Source organism: Puma concolor, chromosome A3 (genome assembly GCF_028749965.1).
Source record: "Puma concolor isolate L17-30 chromosome A3, mPumCon1.1.hap2, whole genome shotgun sequence".
Classification (NCBI taxonomy): Eukaryota; Metazoa; Chordata; class Mammalia; order Carnivora; family Felidae; genus Puma; species Puma concolor.
The window spans coordinates 24,861,218-24,882,124 of record NC_141669.1 but is presented as its reverse complement, the minus strand read 5'-3'; the positions used below and the strand labels follow the sequence as shown (position 1 = coordinate 24,882,124).

Here is a 20,907-nt window from a genome sequence, read left to right as displayed (position 1 = left end):
AATAAATTTGTGTTGAATAAAAGGATGAATGAGGATATCGGTGGAGTAAGTGGGCTGGTTCTAGAATGAAATATGCTGTAGTTGCCCAACGCTCTAATTCTGCTTCCAGATGATGAGATGTGGCAGCTTGGGCTTACATTAATTTATTCCCTCATTTATTTATTCAACAAATATTTATTGAAAGCCTTCTATGTTCCAGGTACTGTATAGAAGCTCAGGATACAACAGTTATCAAAACATCAAAATCCAGCCCAGGTAGAGCTTATGTTCTAGTCAGGGAGGCAGACAATCAGGCTTGGCTACCTAGTTTGTGGGGTCCAGTGGAAATGTGGGGCCCCTCTCTCAACAGTAGGGGGAAAAGTGCCATTAGAGGGACTAAACTATGAATTTTTTCTTTGATCTCTGCATTCTCCCTCTCAACTTGTCATGACATTTTTAATTCGCCATTTAATGTCATTCCAAGAAAAATGATCACTTAAAAATGATCAGCATGAATTTCCCCATTCATGTTTACCTTGTGCAATGCCAGTCTTTCTATAAATTATTTTTATGTTTATTTTTATTTTCGAGAGAGAGAGAGAGAGACAGAGTGTAAGCGGGGGAGGGGCAGAGAGAGAGAGGAGACACAGGATTCAAGCAGGCTCCAGGCTCTGAGCTGTTAGCACAGGGCCTGCTGTGGGGCTCGATCCCATGAACTACAAGATCATGAGCTGAGCTGAGCCAAAGTCGGCACTTAACTGACTGAGCCACCCAGGCGCCCCTGTGCAACGCCAATCTTAAATCCAAGGGCCTTTAACTCGTACGTATAATCATGAAATTACATAATGTGTATTTCACAGCTCACTCTTGCATATCTACTTGGTTCTTCCAGAACAGGGGATATGCTGCATAAAACTAATTCAGTTGTTTTTGTTTCAGTTCTTGACACATGGCATTTCGCCAACACGCTCTACCTTCAGTTTACCAGCAAGCAAGGAAGGACTATAAGGAGAAAGAACTATGGGTTGCCCTATGAGGTCCCTTTGTCAATATGGAAGTGTGGTGGGAGGAGGGCTGACAGTCCCCAGAGGCCACACCAGAACTCGCTTTGGATACAGAAATAGGCAATGGTGTTCTAACAAACACAAAAGACCAAGGAACCCTATCATATCCATTCTACTCACGTTACTTCCCTGTACTTTATTAGGATTGGGTTGGAATGTGCCTTTCTAGAAGAACCACAAAACCTTTGACCTTTTCCCCACTTTGTCTTTCTCATTACACTTTCTCGACACACTTGCAGATGTTCATCAGAAAAGCTCACAGCCAGAATATATGCTCACTCCCATGGCTCAGTGGTAAGGAACTGCAGGATTCTTGATTAAACATGATGTTTGTTTGCCTTTGTGGCGACAACTTTGGGGTGATGCTGCAGGACATGTGGTGATGTGTGTGGGTGGTGAGCGGGTGTTGTGTCTGGGAGGTTTAGATGGCGTAGGGTGGTCGATACGTGTTTGTGTATGTGTGTGTGGTATTTGCGGCACATGTTTTGTGTGACTGCCTGATTTGCATGTAGGGCGTGTATGTTTGTGTATGTGTGCAACGCGAAATGAATATTAGCTTAAGTTTTCTCAGCAAACTTTTCCTCTGGGTTGTAGAGCACATATCTTCTGCTTTCCCCTGAAACGCCAGTCTGTTCTCATGTTCTTCTAAGTAAAATAACATGCAGCTTTTTGACATTCACAAACAAAACCCAGTGGTTTTTATCTGAGTCAAGTGCTCCCCGGGGCTTTGTTTTTTTTCCCCTCCTCCTTCCTGTAAATCCATTTTATGCGTTGGAGTCAGAAGATGACATCTTGTTACATCATGTTAGACAGCACCATAATTTTTTCCAGCAGACCATTTCCAATCTGGCGAAGCAGACAGAACTGAACAAAGACAGACAACCCAGCATAAATAAAGGATCAGTTCATGGCCCTGTGGGATGGACCCAGAGGAGCCTTGTCCCCAGATCCCAGGCCGAACTGGCCATTTCAAGTTGTAACTCCTTAGACTGGAACGGACAAATGATTCAGGCTCGCTGCTCTCCCAGTGACACTGTGCAGTCTCCTGCAGGAATGCGGATGCCTGTGGGGGAGCCGCGCTCTCTGCAGGGGGAGGGAGCAAGCGAGGGAGATTGATGCTTTGCCTGAGGTCCTTCCTATACTATGCACAGGTCAGGCCTCTCTTTTGCTTTCCGGCTGCAACTGCTATTTATAGTCCCCTCTCTGTCATTCTGCCTGTGACCTGTGGTCAGCTCAAGGTCTGTATTTAAAAGGAGCTGTTCTCTGCTCAAGTTCAAGTCCACCATTGTGGCTTTCCTTTAGCAGTCTGCCATCTGAAACTCATTGAGGAGGGCTCCCCAGGTGCCCTCCCCACCCCTGGTATGTCACGTATCAGACTGGGTGTCTGGGTTCCCTCAACTTGGCCATGCATCAATATCCACAGCTTGTGCTGTGGTCAGAACTAGCTCTGGGTGGGGAATTGTGCTCTCTCAGATCTTAATGGGGGTGATCTGCCAGAATGCTCTCTCTGAGCATCGAATCATTGTCAGCCTTTGGCTAGAAACTACTGACTGGCTCACAACTGTATATCCTGCCTAGGTAACTAAGGCACAAAACCTTAGGATCTATGAAATCAGGAGGTTTTAAGAATGCTGTACTTAGCACAGGATGGTCCAGGTTTGAGTCACAATTCCAAGCTGTGTGACCCTGGGCGAGTGGGTGAAACTCTCTGAGCTTCCCCTGTCTCCATGCAGAGAGAATGTTTGCCTCCTGGGGATACTGTGAGGATTAAAATGTGATCGTGCATGTGAAGGTAGTCGGGAAATTTGCCTCCCCTCATATTCTATTATTTCAACTTCTCACACTTCTCAAAAGAATGTGGCAAGAAATGAAGGTGAAGGAATTGAGACCCTCTGGACATAATAGAGAAAAGGATTTCTAGGTGTCACTCAAGTTAGCCAGCAAACAGAGGTAAAAATGGATTTTTCTTTAAAAAATAAAACAACACATAGCTCTGGATTGAAACTTAGTATGGTGTTAGTAAATACTGTCAATTTAATGTAAGTCAATAAAGATTAATTGAACATATTCTATATGCCAGTCAATATAGTTGGCACCAGAGTTATGGAGAAAACAAATAATTAAAACAGCAATTTTTATCATCAAATAGGGAAAGTAGATAACACAGAAGAAAAGATAAACTAGCATTCAATCTCACTAGATAAATGTGGTATGTGATACATAAGAGAGTGAGAGGAGTTCTCTATTAACTACTGTGGGCATCACTGATCATAATTTTGGAAAATGTTTTATTTAGACCAATACTTTATATCACATCATAAAGGAAACTCTGGTTGGGCGAAGAATTATATTTAAATAGAGCATTTATAGGGCAAAACTACACAAAAGAATCAGCATAGAGGCTTTGCCGAATCAATGGAGAAATAGCTTTCTCAATTTTGAAGCAATCAAAGAAATCAAGACAAGTGTAAATATTTAAAAAGTTTTAAAATAACGAAAAATGGTAACTCTAACATAAAACGCCATGAGGAGGCTGGAGAAATATTTTCAGCAATCCTGGCAAAGAGTGTATACTTTATAAGCACGTGATACTTTATACGTAACTCATTAAAAATTTAAAACAAAACATTAAGATTTCAACAGGCGAAGGAGAAAACAAGATGAACAATGACTTAACGAAAGAGGAACTATAGATTGCCTATAAACTGAAGGAAAAGAAGTTTATCTTTATACTAAAATAAATGTAGATTAAGGCAACATTGGATCACTAATTCACATTGTTAAATCAGGAGAAGTTAAGATAAAATCTGGTGTCCACAGCCGATCAAGCTGTGAGCTATGCTGGTGCTGGCGATGTCCACATTCCCGGAGGCAGTGTGAACTGTTACAACCCATTCGGAATGTGATTTGATAACGCATATCAAAACCTATAAAGATATTCATACCCTTGAAGCTAGATATTGCTCTTCTGGCAGTTTATCCTAAAGAAATCAATAGCAAAAAAGCTACACGATTGATGTTTCAGTGTTGTGGAACAATCAAAATTGATAACAAATTAAATGCTCAAGTAAAAAGGCACAGAAAAGAACAATATGATGATCCTAAAACCTTAAGGACACTACGCAGGTGTTAAAATAATGATAATAAGAGATCGATGTACAGAAATGTTTGTGATAAAATGACAAAAATGAGAATATGACATTTAATATTTTATCAAGATAATGATTTAATTCATACAGAATAAATTATGTTTTAGCAAAAGAGGAAGAAAATATGCAGACGCTTGAAAATATTTGTTTCAAGGGATTCAGATTGCGATGGTTTTTTATTAATTTGAAAAGTGTTTTAAGTTTTGCTGTATCAATTTTTGATTTGGAAAAAAAACTATGAAAAAGAAGGGAAAAGCCCTCCCCATTTTGATTTGAACTTTGGGTCTATTCCTATCGTAGCTCTGGCTCCTTCTGCTTCGACCTCTTGCTGGCGGGAGTGCGGGGGTCCCCCACGGCCCACCCCCAGCTCTGCTACAGGGCAAACCCCCCCACCACCCACCCCCAGCTCTACTGCACGGAAAACTCCAAATACCTGGCTGCCTATTGGCTTTCTGACGTTGCTTTTGTGGTGGCTTTTTGTGTTGCCACTTCTCTGGCAGGAAACAAGGAAGGAAATGTTTTCTTTCAATCCCAGGGCTTCAAGGTTCCTGGACTGCCCCCTTCTATTCTAGAGCAGCATCCCTCTTGGCCTGCCGACAGCATCCGCTGACTCCCATGCATCTGCCCCTTGTGATGTGCTCAGCTGTCTCACTGTAGTGAGAGTAAAGCTCAGGCTAGCTGATTAGAAGTACAGGATTTGCATAGGCAGTTAGCTTGGAACAGTTGGAAGAGAATACCAGAGGGAATTAAGTGCTCTCCTTCATTCCTCTCCCCAGCTATTGTCTAATTCCCTTCTTAGGGCCAACCCCTCAGCCACTATTCTTTTCTGTAGACTGCAGTTCTGTCCACCTGCAATTCAATTCGGCAGTCTTTTGGTGCCATACACTGTTCCCAGCCCGTGGCTTACAAAGATGAGTGAGACACGGCCCCTGGTTTCAAGAAGCTTGCTATCTAGTGTGAAAACACACACTAAATCAAACATTTTCCCTATATTGATGTGTTAAGTCCCAATTCTGACATCTGGCAGCACATGCTAGGAAACACAAAGAGGGTGCTAGGCTGATCTAGAAATTCAGAGATGGCACCGGTGGGTTAGGTAGACAAGGAAGGATGAGGTGGGATCCAGTAGGGGGTGGTGGGATGAGGTACAGGATGTTTGAGACAGAGGAAGGAGCATTAGCCAAGACTAGCTTGAACAACAGCGAGCACCGCGGGCTGAAGAACTACCTTTCAGCTTCCTGGTGTTTTTTTTTTTGTTTGTTTTGTTTTGTTTTTTTTAACGTTTATTTATTTTTGAGACAGAGAGAGACAGAGCATGAATGGGGGAAGGGCAGAGAGAGAGGGAGACACAGAATCGGAAGCAGGCTCCAGGCTCTGAGTCATCAGCCCAGAGCCCGACACGGGGCTCGAACTCACGGACTGCGAGATCGTGACCTGAGCTGAAGTCGGATGCTTAACCGACTGAGCCACCCAGGCGCCCCCCTGGTGTTTTTTAAAAAGCAAACTATTCCAGTGTCCAGAACCTGCTTCTTTTAATAATCAGGATGCCAGAGAAGCCATTCTTTCAAACATCACACTTGGGAACCACTCAGTTCTTGGTCCACTTTTTCACTCCTGTTTCCTTCTCATGACTCTCATCATTGCTCCCCTCTCTTCTCCCAAGGGGTGCTTGCCTTTGCTTCAGCTTCATCTCTAACCCCACGTTACCATGTCCCACGGCCACCCCACCAGTCATGTGCTCTCTGCCTATCCCTGGATTGAGGCATGAGACGTACCTTCTAACTATCTTTGGTTTATACTACCATCTAAGAGCCCACGTGATTTCCACTTGTGAAACTATGCAACCTTGGATGTTGTTAACTTTTCCTGGAATGGATTCTGAGTTGTGTAGGGGGAAATCAGGTTGATGCAATTGCTATATTTAAAAAGAAATCTTGGGGCGCCTGGGTGGCGCAGTCGGTTGAATGTCCGACTTCAGCCAGGTCACGATCTCGCGGTCCGTGGGTTCGAGCCCTGCGTCGGGCTCTGGGCTGATGGCTCAGAGCCTGGAGCCTGTTTCCGATTCTGTGTCTCCCTCTCTCTCTGCCCCTCCCCTGTTCATGCTGTGTCTCTCTCTGTCCCAAAAATAAATAAATGTTGAAAAAAAAATTTTTTTAAAAAGAAATCTTGATATTTATCAAGTGTTTCACATCCTAGGAATGAACCAATGACCTCATTTCAAGTGATGATTTCAAGAAAGTAACAGTATAAAACATGAGTGAGAAATTGATTCCAACAAGAGTGTAAAAACCACTCAACCGGGAAAGAACAGCCTTTTCAACAAATGGTGCTAGGACTAGATACCCACATGAGACAGAATAAATTTGGACCTGTACCTTACACTATACACAAAAATAAAATAAAGAATAAATCAAAGACCTAAATATAAGGGCTAAAATTATAAAACTCTTAGAAGGAAGTATAGGTACAGACTTTAGGACCTTGGATTAAGCAATGGTTTCTTAGATATGGTGACAAAAGAAAAAATAGATAAATTGGACTTTATCAAAATTAAAAACTTTGAATCAAAGGCTACCATCAAGAAGGTGCAAAGAAAACCCACAGAATAAGAGAAAATACTTGTAAGACATATACCTAATAAGAACCTAACGTCCAGAGTATATAAAGAACACTTACAATTAAATAACAAAAAAATAGGGGCACCTGGGTGGCTCAGTCGGTTTAGCGTCTGACTCTTGGTTTTGGCTTAGGTCATGATCTCACAGTTCATAAGTTTGAGCCCTGCATCGGGCTCTGCGCTGACAACACAGAGCCTGCTTGGTGTTCTCTCTCTCTCCTCTCTCTGCTCCTTCTCTGCTTGCGCTCACGTGCTCTCTCTCAAAATAAATAAACAAACTTAAAAGAAAAATAACAAAAAGACAAATAGCCCAATTTAAAGATGAGCACAGGACTTGAATAGACATTTTGCCAAGGAAGATCTACGAATGACCAATAAGCACATGAAAAGATGCTCAACATCGTTAGGTAGTAGAGAAAACGCAATTCAAAATCACCCTGAGTTACTACTTCATACTCATGAGGATGGCTATAATAAAAACAAAACAAAACAACAAAACAAAATAGCAAGTATTGGCAAGGATGTGAAGAAATCGGGGCCCTCATGGATTGCCAGTGAAAATGCAAAATGATGCAGTTTCCTTGGAAAAGCTTGGCATTGCCCCAAGATGTAAAATACAGGGTTGGCATGTGACCTACCGATTCTGCTTGTAAATGTATATACCCCAGAGAACTAAAAACATATGTCCACACAAAAACATGTAAACAAATATTCATGGCAGCATTATTCAGAATAGCCAAAAACAACCCAAATGTCCCTCAGCTGATGAATGGATCAACTAATTGTGGTGGATCCATATAATGAAATAGTACCAACACTCGCCACAATGCGGATGAACCTTGAAAACATTACGTTACAAAAGAAGCCGGGTACAAAAGGCCACATATTATATGATCCCACTTATATGAAATGTCCACACTAGGCAGATCCCTAGTAGATTAGTGGTTCTCTAGGGCCCTGGGAAGGGACAATGGGGAATGACTTTTTAGTGAGTATGGGGTTTCTTCTTGGAGTGATAAAGTGTTTGCCATTAGTGGTGATGGTCACATGACAGTGTGAATGTACTGAAAACCATTGACCTCAAGACTTTTAAATGATTCAACTGTTGAATTTTATCTCAAAAAAAAAAAAAGAGTGAAAAGAATGAGGAGGGTCCCTTACACATCACCGTCCTGGATTTAAGCTAGCCTTGGGGACTCCACTGTGACTAACAATGATATGATTTGATTTGACAAGCACTTCTTTTTTTTTAAATTTTTTTTTTCAACGTTTACTTATTTTTGGGACAGAGAGAGACAGAGCATGAACGGGGGAGGGGCAGAGAGAGAGGGAGACACAGAATTGGAAACAGGCTCCAGGCTCTGAGCCATCAGCCCAGAGCCCGACGCGGGGCTCGAACTCACGGACCGTGAGATCGTGACCTGGTTGAAGTCGGACGCTTAACCGACTGCGCCACCCAGGCGCCCCTAATTTGACAAGCACTTCTTACGCTAGGTGCTAGGAATAGGTGGGAACAGATATGAATGATGCACAGGCTCTGTCCTCAAGGTGCTCACCTTCTGTTAGAGGATAGACACGTACCTCGCTACCTGGAACACAAGCCAGGAGGTAATACGCAGCACCACACGGCGAGATGGTTCTGCTGGAGTAGAAGGGGAAGCGGTGGTTTATTCTGATTGAAAGGACACTGGAAAGCTTTACAAAAGAGGAAACATTTGGACAGGATTTTAAAGGATGAGTAGGAGTTTGACAAGTGGAGGAGGTGGTGCATTCTAGGCAGAGGACCAGCTTGAGCAAAGGTCTGCAATTGTATACAGCATTCGCAGATATGCCAGATGGTATCATTCGAGCTATGGTTTCTCCTTGTAGGCTTCTGCCACTGCTTTATTTGTTTTATTTTTTAATTAAACATCACAACCATTTCCTCTGTGATCCTTGGTTCTTGCCTCACAGAATATGAGCCGTCAATTTAAGAGCAGAGAAACAGAAGCATGAATCTTGAGCCGGCAGGTAGGGTTTACTAGGATCCCCAAGTTCCCCTGCTCTGCCTGCGTCCTACCTCTGGCTGTCTGGGTGCCTGGAATGTATTTGGCATATGGCTCTGGTCCCGCCCTCTGTTTCTCCAATCTGGGGACCCCTTTTTTGCTGCAACAATAAGCTCCATCCATCTGCCAGGTGGACGGGCCCTCATTCCCTTTTCTAAAGCTTCTTGCTTAATGGTGGTGTCTTCACCCCAGCCCTGCCCTCCCTCCGGCACATCTGGAAGAGGAAACCAGGGAGGAGGAAACGAGAGGCCCACTACATTCCCCTGGGAAGTGCCATCCTGTCTGGCTCCTTTGGCAGCTGGCGCTGCTTGGCTTCTATTTGGGTGTGGACCCACTGCCTAGACAGGAGGTGGCAAAAACCAGTGCTCAAAACAAGCACCCCTCTAGGAGGAGTTTGGTGCCTAATGAATTATTTGGTGAGGAGCGTGAGCACAAAGCATTCTGGAAGAAAAGATGTTTTTTCTCTGAAGCCCTGAGACTCCCAGTGCCTCCCAGATGAAAAGCTCACAGAGCAGTCCTCTCGAGTGTGTTTGACTGATATTTGCTCCCTGATGCACTAAGCATAAGCCTGGTTTATTATGTTTACACTTTTATATCTTCAGAGCATAACTGATTCATTGCGAACATGAGTGCGCTGGACAGTGGAGGCATCGCTGAACAGGCTTTTCCCTAAAGCCAGGAATAATCGCCTGCACAAGAGATCCAGTTTGATGAACTATTCAGTGTTCCCAAACCTCTATGCTTGGGGGAGATCAGGACAGTGTGACACCTGGTCTTTTTAAGGCAGCTCTGCTCAGGATAGAACATTGTCCTCCCCAGGAGTGGATCGTGTTAGCACATGAGGCCAGTGTGGCTGCCTGAGACTGGCCCTCCTGCCCTGTGACCCCCCCCCCTCCCCAGTTATGGAGCTGAGGACCAGACAGCATTGTAAATATGCTCCCTAAAAATCCAAATAAAAAGAAACATGGATTTAACACTGACTTCTCCTTGAACAAGTTGCTAATTTTTTTTTTTTTTTTTAACCAACTTGTATTCCATTGTCTCTCGTTCTCCGAGGCAGGACAGTACAGACAAGTACCAGCTGTGCGGTGGGAGGCTCAGCCTGCGCTGTTGGGGTGAGGAGAGAGGAGGGAAGCAGGCCTGAATGTCCTTACTTGGAGGGGTCGGGGGGTCAGCGACAGTGGCAAGGAACAGATTTTTCCAGCCGCTTTCAGGCTGAGATTTGCACTGCATAATCTGAATGCTTTTATCTGTTTCTGAAAATAGACAGGAATTTTTTCCACAGGCTGCTCCAATCTGGCCGTGGAGACGTGAGGGAGGATCATAGGGAGACAGTTGTATGTAGTCCAGTAAGTACGTTTGTGACCCTTGCCCCCCAGCTAGCCCTTCTCCATATTGGCCCTGTTGAGCTACATTATTTCAACGCCCCTTGAAGTAGGGAGTCAAAAAAGCTGGAAATACTTTCCATTCTGAATTTTGTGTAGCTTTTGATATACTGAACTGTCATTTCTTACTTTTCCTTAAATGCATGTGACCAAAGACCCCCATGGTTAATATAAAAGGCCTCTGTGAGTCATGAGTACTTGTACAGAGGGAATGGTTAATTGAGTCTATACAGGATGACATACACGGGAGCGGTGAACAGGACAGAAGGAAGAAAATGGTTTGATCAGATATTACAGTTTATGGTTGTTACCAATTCCACAAATCACATTCTCCACCTTTGTCCTGGATTTAGACTACAAAGAACCACCACAAATTATCTACAAAGAGCTTCTGGAAGGTTAACTCTGGATTAAGTCAGACTCTATCTCTCAGCAGCTGGTCCCTCTCATCTCAGATCAAAAGGATCTTGAACCTTCTAAGTGAACTGCTTTCAAGCAAACAGCAGGGGAATCTCTAATAGTATTTACATAACATTTTCTCTTTTCCAGTTATGTATTGGTTTCTTCTTGGTACGAGCCTATCTCATAAATATGGAAGCCATGACACAGAAAAAGAGAACAGTGTTTAGTTTAGGGTCACGGAAAGAGCCAGAGGTGGAACTGGGAAGAAGATGAGAGCCTTTTAACTTCCAATCAGTGTATCTAGATACCACTTCTCCTTATTTCAACAATCCTTTCACCCACCTACCAAGAACAAAGAGTTATTTGTGTTGAGCATGCGGTAAAGCATGCCGATTTCACTGGTTTTTCAACTCGGAGAGTTTCTTGGGGCCAGAGGTAGCTGGTACGTCTTTGAGGGTGGTGAGTTTGGGGAGTTTATTTGTAAGGTTCTTCTAAAGGAAACCTTGTTGTGAATGGAAGCCAGAGAAGAGTGCCAGTTTATTCTGGAATGGTGCCAATGTCTTGTGTCTCCAGGACTCCTTTGTTTTCCTCACCACCAAAGAACCCCACGGTTAACTCCGGTCATTGGTGAGGAGGAAAGAGAAAGAACAGAAATGTGAACTCCCATTGTCACCTAATGCAGGCTGAGGTCTCCTCTTGGACGCCTCTCCTGCTGACGGCTGTGCCTGGGAACTGCAGTGGGTGAGTCCATTTCTTAATGAAGCAGTTCTTCATTGAGTGTGAAGCGGAACATTTCCTTTGTCGGCCCCCAGGAACCTCACACTTGGTACTGCAGTATCACGGAGACTGCCGCAGTCGTGGGAAGGCAATTGCTGTGTGTACAGCCCTGTGTGTCTCCCCAGTGGTTAGCTCCTGGTCATCAAGGAGAACAAAGAATGGGAAGAAGAAGGAGGAGAAGGTCAAAGAGATGTGGGAGAGTGACTGGAAAACAGAAAGGCCGAGAAGAAAATAATGGGAAGGCAGGTAATAGACTTTGTAGTAACAAAGTGTAGTAACAGGGCACGCCAAAGAGAAAAGGAGAAAAGGTGTGTCAGCAGAGAGAATGCACATGCCTACTGCACCATGGAGCTCGTGATCGACCTGGACAAGCAGCCTAACTCTCTCAAGGACTTTCAAGCACCACCACACATAGGACTTCACAAGAAAGAAAAGCAGGAAGTTGGTTAGTTTCAAGTCCTTGGAAAAGAGGTGGGCTGGCCGGCTGACTCACCCTCCTGTGCTCCAGGCACCCAGCATACACGGAAGCTATCCGATGCAGCCACTGGACTACCGGTTGTAAAACAGTCTGATGGCATACAGGGCCTGGTGCTTTATCAACATGGTTCTTAACTTGCCCCAGCACAGCTCAAGTTGGGCAGCACGGCTGTTCTTTCATAGTAATTTTGTGGAGTATGGTGAAGGAACAGACCTTTAAAAACGTTTTTTTTAATGTTTATTTATTTTTGAGACAGAGACAGAGCATGAGCAGGGAAGGGTCAGAGAGAGAGGGAGACACAGAATGTGAAGCAGGCTCCAGGCTCTGAGCTGTCAGCACAGAGCCCGACGCGGGGCTCGAACTCACGGACTGTGAGATCATGACCTGAGCCTAAGTCAGATGCTTAACCGACTGAGCCACCCAGGCGCCCCAGGAACAGACCTTTTAAAAAAAGATGCTCACAATGGAAAAAGGAACAAAGGAACAGGAATTATTCTCCTGCACGGTGTGACAAAGCACACGGGGCTTTGGCATTAGAAGGATGTAGGCTTGAGTCTTGCCTTTTCCAGTCTGTGACCTTGAGAGATTGGTTTCACATTTTTGATCTTCAGTTTTATCATCTACACACTGAGAGAAATAACACCTATCCTGCAGGATTCTTGTCAGGTTTGGTGGTAAGATGTGCACAGTGCCTGGAGTTTGGCGGATTGATAACTGTTAGCCATTGCTGTCTGTTAGCTTCCACCAACAGAGTGAGGACTGACTTCTCCAAGGAGCATTTTCCTAGAAGCCCTGCCTCCCCAGTTATATATATATATATATATATATATATATATATATATATAATATATATATATATAAATAATTTTTTTTTTGTGGGCACTTTGGGAAGGAACTACGATCATTTGGTGCAAGCCATTCCTTTCTTTGTCCAGAGAGGTGAATGGTTGATTTGGGGTCACAATGGATGTAAGCTGGTGGCAGAGCTGGGACTTGGGCACCTGGCTTCCCAGGCCGTACTGCTCCTCATCTGCCTGCCATGATCCCGGTAGTCCCTGAACACAGCCAAGTGCATTTTTTTTTCCTGCTAAGTTACTGACTGGACAGTACTTCTTTATGATAACTTTATAATAATAAGTACTTCTTCAGAGGAGAAGAGGACACAGGTGAAAATAAATGAACCTGTCCCCTCTTCCCACCCTGCCCAATTCTCCCTCCATCCTCTTACCACCCAGGCCATGGTGCAAAGCAGATAAAGTCTCCTGCATCTCTTGGGTGCTATCGTCGGGCAGGAAGGGAGACTCCTGCTTACAATGAGCTGGCAGTTCCCTCAAGACTTCACAGGAGCTGTCCTTTCTCTCCTGGGATAAGTAGCAGTAGGGACTTACCCAGTGGGATGCCTTGCCTGGTAGCGTTGGCTTGTGGAAAGCCATCCAATGGCTGTGCAGGAAGTCCTCTAAATCCTCTCTGCCGGGAAGAAGGTTCAAAACTGGCCAGAACCTCAGCGACAGCTGAGGTATTAATGGAAAGTGAATCAACCCTGAGGCCCACGTAGTATACACTGCATTTCTGTAGACCTTGCAACACAGCTAGAGAGCTTAGAGGAAAGAAGGAAGGGAGGGGGCCTCATCCCAGGCTGTTGATGTTAGTTCTCACCACGATGGGTAGTTCGTGCATCGTTTTCGAGGCTGAGAGACCCGCAGAGTTGGAGTTGGGAGAGCAGGGTAGTTGAGATAGGTGGAGAGAGGACTTGGGGCTGAGGAGGACCTCCTGGAGCTGTACCCCGGACCAATCTTGCCTCGGGGCTGAATTCAAGGCAGCCCTCCCTTTCCCTTTGGTAGGAGGAAGACAGCCAGAGATGGGTGAAAACGAAAGGAAATCTCTTCTCTGTCCCCTGCAAAAGGGGGGCGCGCGCGCGTGCGGGATTATGCGGGTGTCTAGCCAGGTAAGATTTCGTCCTTTAGGGAAACTGTTGCTTAGGTGCTGGCTGGTGCAGACTCTGTCTCGCACACGCCAGCGCAGTATCCAGACGCCCTGTCCTCTTCACCTGGGCTTGGAGGCCTTCCTGTGGCCAGATGTTCCCAAGGCTGTGACAGCAAAGCCAAGGCACCCGCGGCGCGCCAACATCCCACAGAGTCCAGGACACGGGCGGCTTTGCCCTCAGCCTGGGAGACGTTCCCGTGTGTCCGTGAAGGGGCAGGTCAGGCCACCAAGGGGATGGGAGCGGTGCTCGGTGAGTCAAGGCCCCACCCGAGTCCCAGGCCCTTCCATCTCCCTCACCCACCCCCCCACGACTGCCTCCACTCCGCTCCCTTCTGCACACACAGGCCGCCCAGCTCAGGGCCTGCGGCTCAGCCCCCTCCTCTGGCCCCTACAGGCCCACGCACGCCACGCCCACGCAGCCGCGTACAACACTCACGCTCCCCCCCCCCCATAACATGCACGTGCACACCATGCACGCCCACGAATACACCACCATGCACATGCCACGCACGCCACGCACACCACGCGCTGGCACGCCCGACCTCAGTTGTTTCCACGGCCGGGCCCTCGGAGCTGGGCGCTGAGCTGCTGTGCGCTCTAAAAATAGCTGTGTCCGAAGTGATGAATGGAGAGGCATTTGCTCTCCTTTTCCTGCCTCAGCTTCGGGGCCTGAATCATGTTGGGAAATGACATTCTGTTAACATAAGCACTTTTGTTTCCTCCCTTGCTCTCTCATCATCCGGTGGGGCCCTGGCCAGGCCCGGTTTTCAATGTTTAAATCCTCTCCGGGGGTCCATCAACACCCCCACACACTGACATCAGGGAAAGCCTTCCGTAGGTACAAACGGAGGGGAGCCTCCTGGGCCAGGGGAAGGAGGGGCTGAGGCACATCTGTCCCCACCCTAACTCCGCCCAGGGGCCCTGAACACCAGACACCCGGCCTGCAAGGCCTCCGAGGTCGGGAGCAGCCTGCCCTCGCCACCTGGCTCAGGTGACCGCTCGGTGGCCGCGGAGAGCAAAGTGGAAGGGGACCCCGACAGATGTCTTGGCAGCTACCTGCCTCCATCAGAGAATGGCTCCGTGTCATCTGCAGCCAGACTTGTTGGGGAGCGGACTTCTCAGCAATGCGGGGAGGAAGAATTTTGGGAAACTTTTGAAAACTTCCCAAATGAAAGGCTGTTCGAGTTTCCTTGGTCCTAAGTTCGAAGTTCTGTGCGGACACGGCTCCTGCTCAGCTTAGAACTCCAACCAGGGTGTCTGGCTCAGAACAGGTGTTCGACAAGTTCTTTTTGGTTTGAAAGAAGCAAATAGCCTCTGGAGGGCCTTCGTGGGAGAACTAGGGTCATATACCTTTAAACAATAAAAAGTGGGGCCTCTAATATCTGAAGACGCTGGCAAAGCCCACACACCAGGACTCGAGAAAAATAATTTCCTACAGCCTATCCTGCAGCCTCGTTTCCGTCCCAGCTCAGGGCTCCTCTGGAGCCGGTGATTCTCCAGAGCAAAGCCTCTGACAGCTCTTCCCCCTCAGACAGAAACCAGCTCCTCCTGCGGAGTCTCTCTTCTGGTCCCTACATCTCATTTCTACTTTTCTGCTTGGATGTATACAGGGTCTCGGTCTAATGGAACCTGTCTTAGAGGACTTTTTTCGGACGCATCCTCTTAACCTTTAACCAGTTCTCAAGCAAAATGACAGAAGCTTTGGGCTTAAACAGTAAACCTATAATCAGAAGTCTAGGATATCCACCTTTCTCAGAGCTAAGAGTTTCATTGTTCACTGTTGGACTTGGGCAGAATGTAGTCAGCATTCAGACATGTTACTGCCAGGCCCCTTTGTGATCATCTCCCCCATCTGTATTTGGAAATATGCAGGGACACTGGGCACAGGTTTCAGTGGACACGCTTCCCTGCTCCTTGTGCTTCTACACACCATCCCCACCTCCGAATTACACACATACTTGTCCTGAATGAAGATGAGAAACTTGTGGACCCAAAGCCAAGGCCGGGAGAGGCTCCAGGGCCGGCAGTTAAAAACAACCACAGGCTGGCCCACAATGACGAACAGAGGCTTGTTTCACCCTTGTGAACTCAGGGGACACAGATTTGCTATGTATGGCACGAGGTTCATGTGAACAAGAGGGCCGAGATGGGAAGATCTCTAGAACATTCTAGAGAGACAGGCAGATACTTTGAGAGACTCTCAGGTTCCGAAAATGGTGTCGCAGAGGTGCACACTCTGTGGGTGCCAGAGATTGATGGAAGAGTGGAGGTTGATTTGGGCCTGGGAAGGAGGGGCTCCAGGCAGGGCTCTACCGCCAGCTCTTGGGGTGACCTGGGGCATCTTTATTGGTAAAACGAGGCAGGATTTATCTCTAGTTCTGTGATGCTGACACACTCTTGTATTCACAGATGTGGGAGGAATCCATCAACAGAAGGAAGAGAACAGCCCCTGTGGCTCACCAGGTTGGTGGTAGGATGTTCCAGGGGGTTCCTAAATAGAAGGCTTCCCTTTGCCTTTTCAGTTTCTTAACTCTTTCTCCATAACCCTTTGCAATAGGTCAAACGTGCTGTCTCCTAGGGGGCCTGACCACCATTTTGGTGGTTAGAGCCTTATTCAATTCCACCCAACACCTCCTTCTCAGGTCCCCCTCATTCCTTCCCCTTCTTTCTCAGCTGCCCTTAGATTGGCTTTTTCCTCTGACTTCCCTGGCTGCTGAGAAAATGGGGAGCCTTTTCTCCTGGTTCTCTGGGCCTTAAGTAGAGGTCAGGTTGGACCTTGTACCCTGACGCCTGAACCGTGTTCTACCCTCATCTCCCACTCAATGGCATTTCTTCAGAAGCGTGTTCCCTAGTTTGGTGCGTTCCTCCCCAACTCAGCTTTCTCTGGGGGCCTCTGTGTTCTTGCTTGCTCGCCAAACTGCTTGAAACCTTTCTTGGAGCAACTCATTCTCACACTGTCCTCTGTGTTTCTTGTTTGGACACATAACTCTTCGCATCTCTTTTTGATCTTGGGCCTTTCCCAAGACTTTCATTTTCTGTACTTCACTCTAGCTCTTATGCTAATCACCAGAGATCATGTAAAAGGCATCACCAAGAGGAAAGAGACCACACACACCTGAGTCCGCCTCTCCCCCAGTTGTCTCTATTGAGAAAGGATTACTGTGCAATCTCCAAGAGTCTGAGAAACTTTACTTCTTGCAGGTTAACATGGTTAATTGTTCCCAGGGATGTTTCCATAGTGGAGCCAAAGCTCACCTTCAGGATATTTACAGAGGTGATCAGAAATCTCCAGCACTGAAGAATGCAATGCATTTCCACATAGCGCATGTTCACTTTTGCTAAGTCGTCTCTATTTGTAGGTGTCATTCCCTTGCTGAGGGTTAACTGCTCAGGAGGCTTTTGATCTGTATGTGAAAAAGCAACCAGAGTCGATCCAGCAGGCAGGCCAGTCTGCCAGCTCTCTCCTTCTTTTCTGTTTGTAGATGACATCCAAATAGCCCTGTTCTGGCAGGTGCCAGAGAAGTCACTATTCTAAAATTAAAAGGGAAGGAAGTCTTTTTAAAAAAAAAAAATTTTTTTAAGTTAGGTCCTGTAACTTAACCTTTCCCTCAGTGAGGCAGTCTTCTAGGATAGCTGGTTTCATGCTGTAAAGATAAATGAAAGGCCAAGTGGGTATGAGAGCCCCTCCTGGGGCTATGGCTGGTGACTGGACAAGTCATTTATTCCAGGGCACGGCCTGGCTTCTTGCCAGGCCCTCCAGTGTATGCCGAGCCAAGGAGAAACCTGAGTGGGGTGGATGACCCCCTGTGTGGGTCCTCTGCTTCCCAGCTAGGGCCTTCCAGCATCTGGTGGATATGCACAATTAGTAATGCTTTTGAGGATAATGATTTGGTCTCATGGAAAAAGGAGAATTGGTCCAAGATAATGTCTGGTAAACTTTGACACTCCACCCTGAAGTGATCTTGCTCTCATGTAGAATCACTAACCAGCTGTGCGATCGTATTCCAGAATCTTCCTCAAGGGCCAACTTGCCGTTGACTCCATCCCCAAATTCCAGATTTTCTCAAACAAAGGGAGCCCTGATGTGGAAGGAGCTGCAATCAGCCAGATGGAGGAGAGGTGCAGATTGCCAAGATTGGAAGCACCCTTTGAGATGTTTTGACCTGACCCCCCTCATTTTGTACATGAAAAAACTGAGATTCAAAGAAGAGAAGAGAATTTTTTAAGGTCACCCAGTGGAAGAAGTGGGACAAGGGAATAGATGTTCGAACCACAGAACCCCCAGGCCAAGGTACCCACTCACCTCTTAAAGTTGCACACCCCTCCTTGACTCCTTTGCTTAAATTATGTCTGAGGGTGAGGGAGAGGATCCCAAGCAGGCCCTGTCCACACTGTCAGCACAGAGCCCAACGCAGGGCTCAAATTCACGGAACCACAAATTCATGACCTGAGCCGAAATCAAGAGTCAGACGTTTAACTGACTGAGCCACCCAGGCACCCCAACATGAAGTTGTATTTATAGAGTTTGCCAAAAGGAGAAATCTTGCTATTCTCTAGAGGCAAGGAGAAGGTGGTGATAGCACAGTCCCGTTTTTATTAAGCCATAAGTGCAAAGTTAAACAAGATGAAGCAAGTTGTCTAGGTCTGTGATCCCCCTAAGAACCCGCATCGGTGAGGTCTTTTCAGAGGATCAAACAGAAAAGAGCCTGTAATATTTGTTATTCAATGGCAAGTCTTATGCACCTACTTTGTGTAGAACGTTGTGCTAGGTGCTATGAGGGATAAGGAGGATAAAATGTGGCAGAGAGTTGCAGTGTTAACAGCCAGGGGGGTGCCTGTCAATGACAGTATTTTTACAGGTACACATAAACACATATACTCATGCGTGCATGTACACATGTTGAGGAATGGTATTTCATAATATTCAGTTTATTCTCTTTATTCTGAGATCATGTCCTCTTTCGCGGCGGGGGGCTGTTGTAGTTTAACTTTCTCAATTTTTAATGATATCCTCTCAGCAAAATGTTGGCAACCCAATCAGGGTTCTCTTGAGTATTTTTGGAACATACTGGTTGATGAAATCCCAAAGTTTTGACAAATGCAGATGTGGTTGAAAGGACATGGGCTCTAGGGGCAGACAGACACAGGTTCAAATCAGGGTTCAACTATTTATTAACTATGTGACCTTGGTAAAGTTTCTTAACACTCAGAATTTATTTTTCTGCCTGCAATACAGAAAGTCCCCAGAACAGTGGGGGGAGTACACACCCATGGAAGGACTCACAAACGTTATTGCCCATCTCAGAAATATTTCGTGTGCATGCATACATATTCACCTACATTGTACCAGGTGCTGTATGGGTAACGAGACCTTTCATTGTCTTGGCTGTCAAGGAGTTAAAAATGTTGCTGGTAGGACAGTCTACCTCACCAGAAATCATTGGAGAGATGTAAAGTCCAGCATATCTTTCTCCTTTCCCTGAATAGTTTCTTTGGTTCGGTAACAGTGACAGAATTTTTAGCTATTGCTTTCCACAGTTCACATTATATTGTTTTTCCATGGCTGGTTTCAGTTTATACTAAGGCTCCCTCAAAACTCATAAAGTTCCCTTTAAAACCTTATAAAATTTCACCTGTGGATGTTTATTGCCCACAGGATGTGAGCTATGTCCGTTTGGTTTTGATAGATTTACCATTATTAAACTTGGGCCCCCATTTTCCACCAGTCTTAGGAAGATGGCTGCCTCCTGATTTAGCACAAAGGACTCTTCCCTTTGTCCTCCAGTGAGTAAATATTTCAGCTTCCTGGGATTGAGCTCAGCTCATGTGCAATGATTCGTACTCCTAGACTCCTGAGGTCCAGGAGTTTGCTCCGGCTCTGGGAAGTGGGTATTCTTCATGAAGGTGCCCTCCAAGTTCGCACCAGCCTCCCCAGGCTCCCCCCAGATGTCATTGCTAGAAATCCATCCACAAGCGTTTGCTGACCTGCATGGGGATTGGCATTTCAGGGATGACAAGGATGTTAAAAAATGTTCTTGCTAAAGTCAGGGGCAATTCTCAAGTGTATAAAAACAATCCAAAATAATTTCTTCTATTTACTCTATATTTATCTCCTTGGGACATTCACCCATTTGCTATAGTCCTATATGATAGTCCTATGAATATTTGCAGAAAACATCATGTCTCTCCTTTAACCTTCTTTTTTTCCAGGCCAAATGTGACCACTTGATTGCATCTGACTTTAAGGACCTGGTTTCCAGACTCTTTGCTATCCTGGTTGGTCCCTTTTGGGCTTCCCATTTGGGTGTGTGTCAGAATCATGCTTGAGTCAAGAAGTGTCTTTAGGGGTAGATCAAGACCCTTCTTCCTAGGATGAAGAATAGACCTGAATGTCAGGAAGTGCTTTGGGAGTAGTCAGAGAGTGCTCAAAGTTCACAGTAGGTTCAGGCCCTGGTCAGGTAAAGGCCAATTCTGGGAGTTCCAAATAGGCAGGCAGAGTCCCAGACCGAGAATCCAGAGCCCTCTGGGGGTCTAGGTTGTAGAGTCAAAATTAAGGAAGAAGTACAGAGATACCAACTGGGATAATATGAAGGGAAGAAGGGACATCTACAATGGAAGTAACTCAAGTTCTTAAGCCTCATGCCTATGGGATTCTGGATCCTGGGTATGATTACCATGTGAAAAGATCAGAGAAGAAGGTGTAGGAACAGTCTGAATTAAAAATTGTTATTTAAATCTAAGCTTTAGCAGAAGGTTGGATGAAAGCTACCCACCTCTCTTGTATTATCAGGATTCCTTTGCTTGGAAGGGCAGATACCGCACTCATCCTGTTTTAAGCACAAAGGAAACTTACTGGTTCATATAACTCCAAGGTGTTGGTCTGAGGGTGATTCCTGGTTCAGGAACTATTGGACCCAGGTGACTCTATCTCTCAGCTCTAAGTTGATATTCCTCTTAGGCAGATGTTTCCAAGTTGTAGCTTCTAGCAGCTCTCATTCATTTCCTCCTAGTTTCACATTCAGCTAAAA

The 20,907-nt window shown here is 45.8% G+C and overlaps 1 long non-coding RNA gene across 1 annotated transcript in view; it reads right to left on the bottom strand.

Moving 5' to 3' along the window:
- The window catches only part of LOC147582325 (uncharacterized), a 59,978-nt gene that overhangs the window by 1,466 nt on the left and 37,605 nt on the right, over nucleotides 1-20,907 (bottom strand). The gene's annotated exons all lie outside the window — the stretch shown is intronic.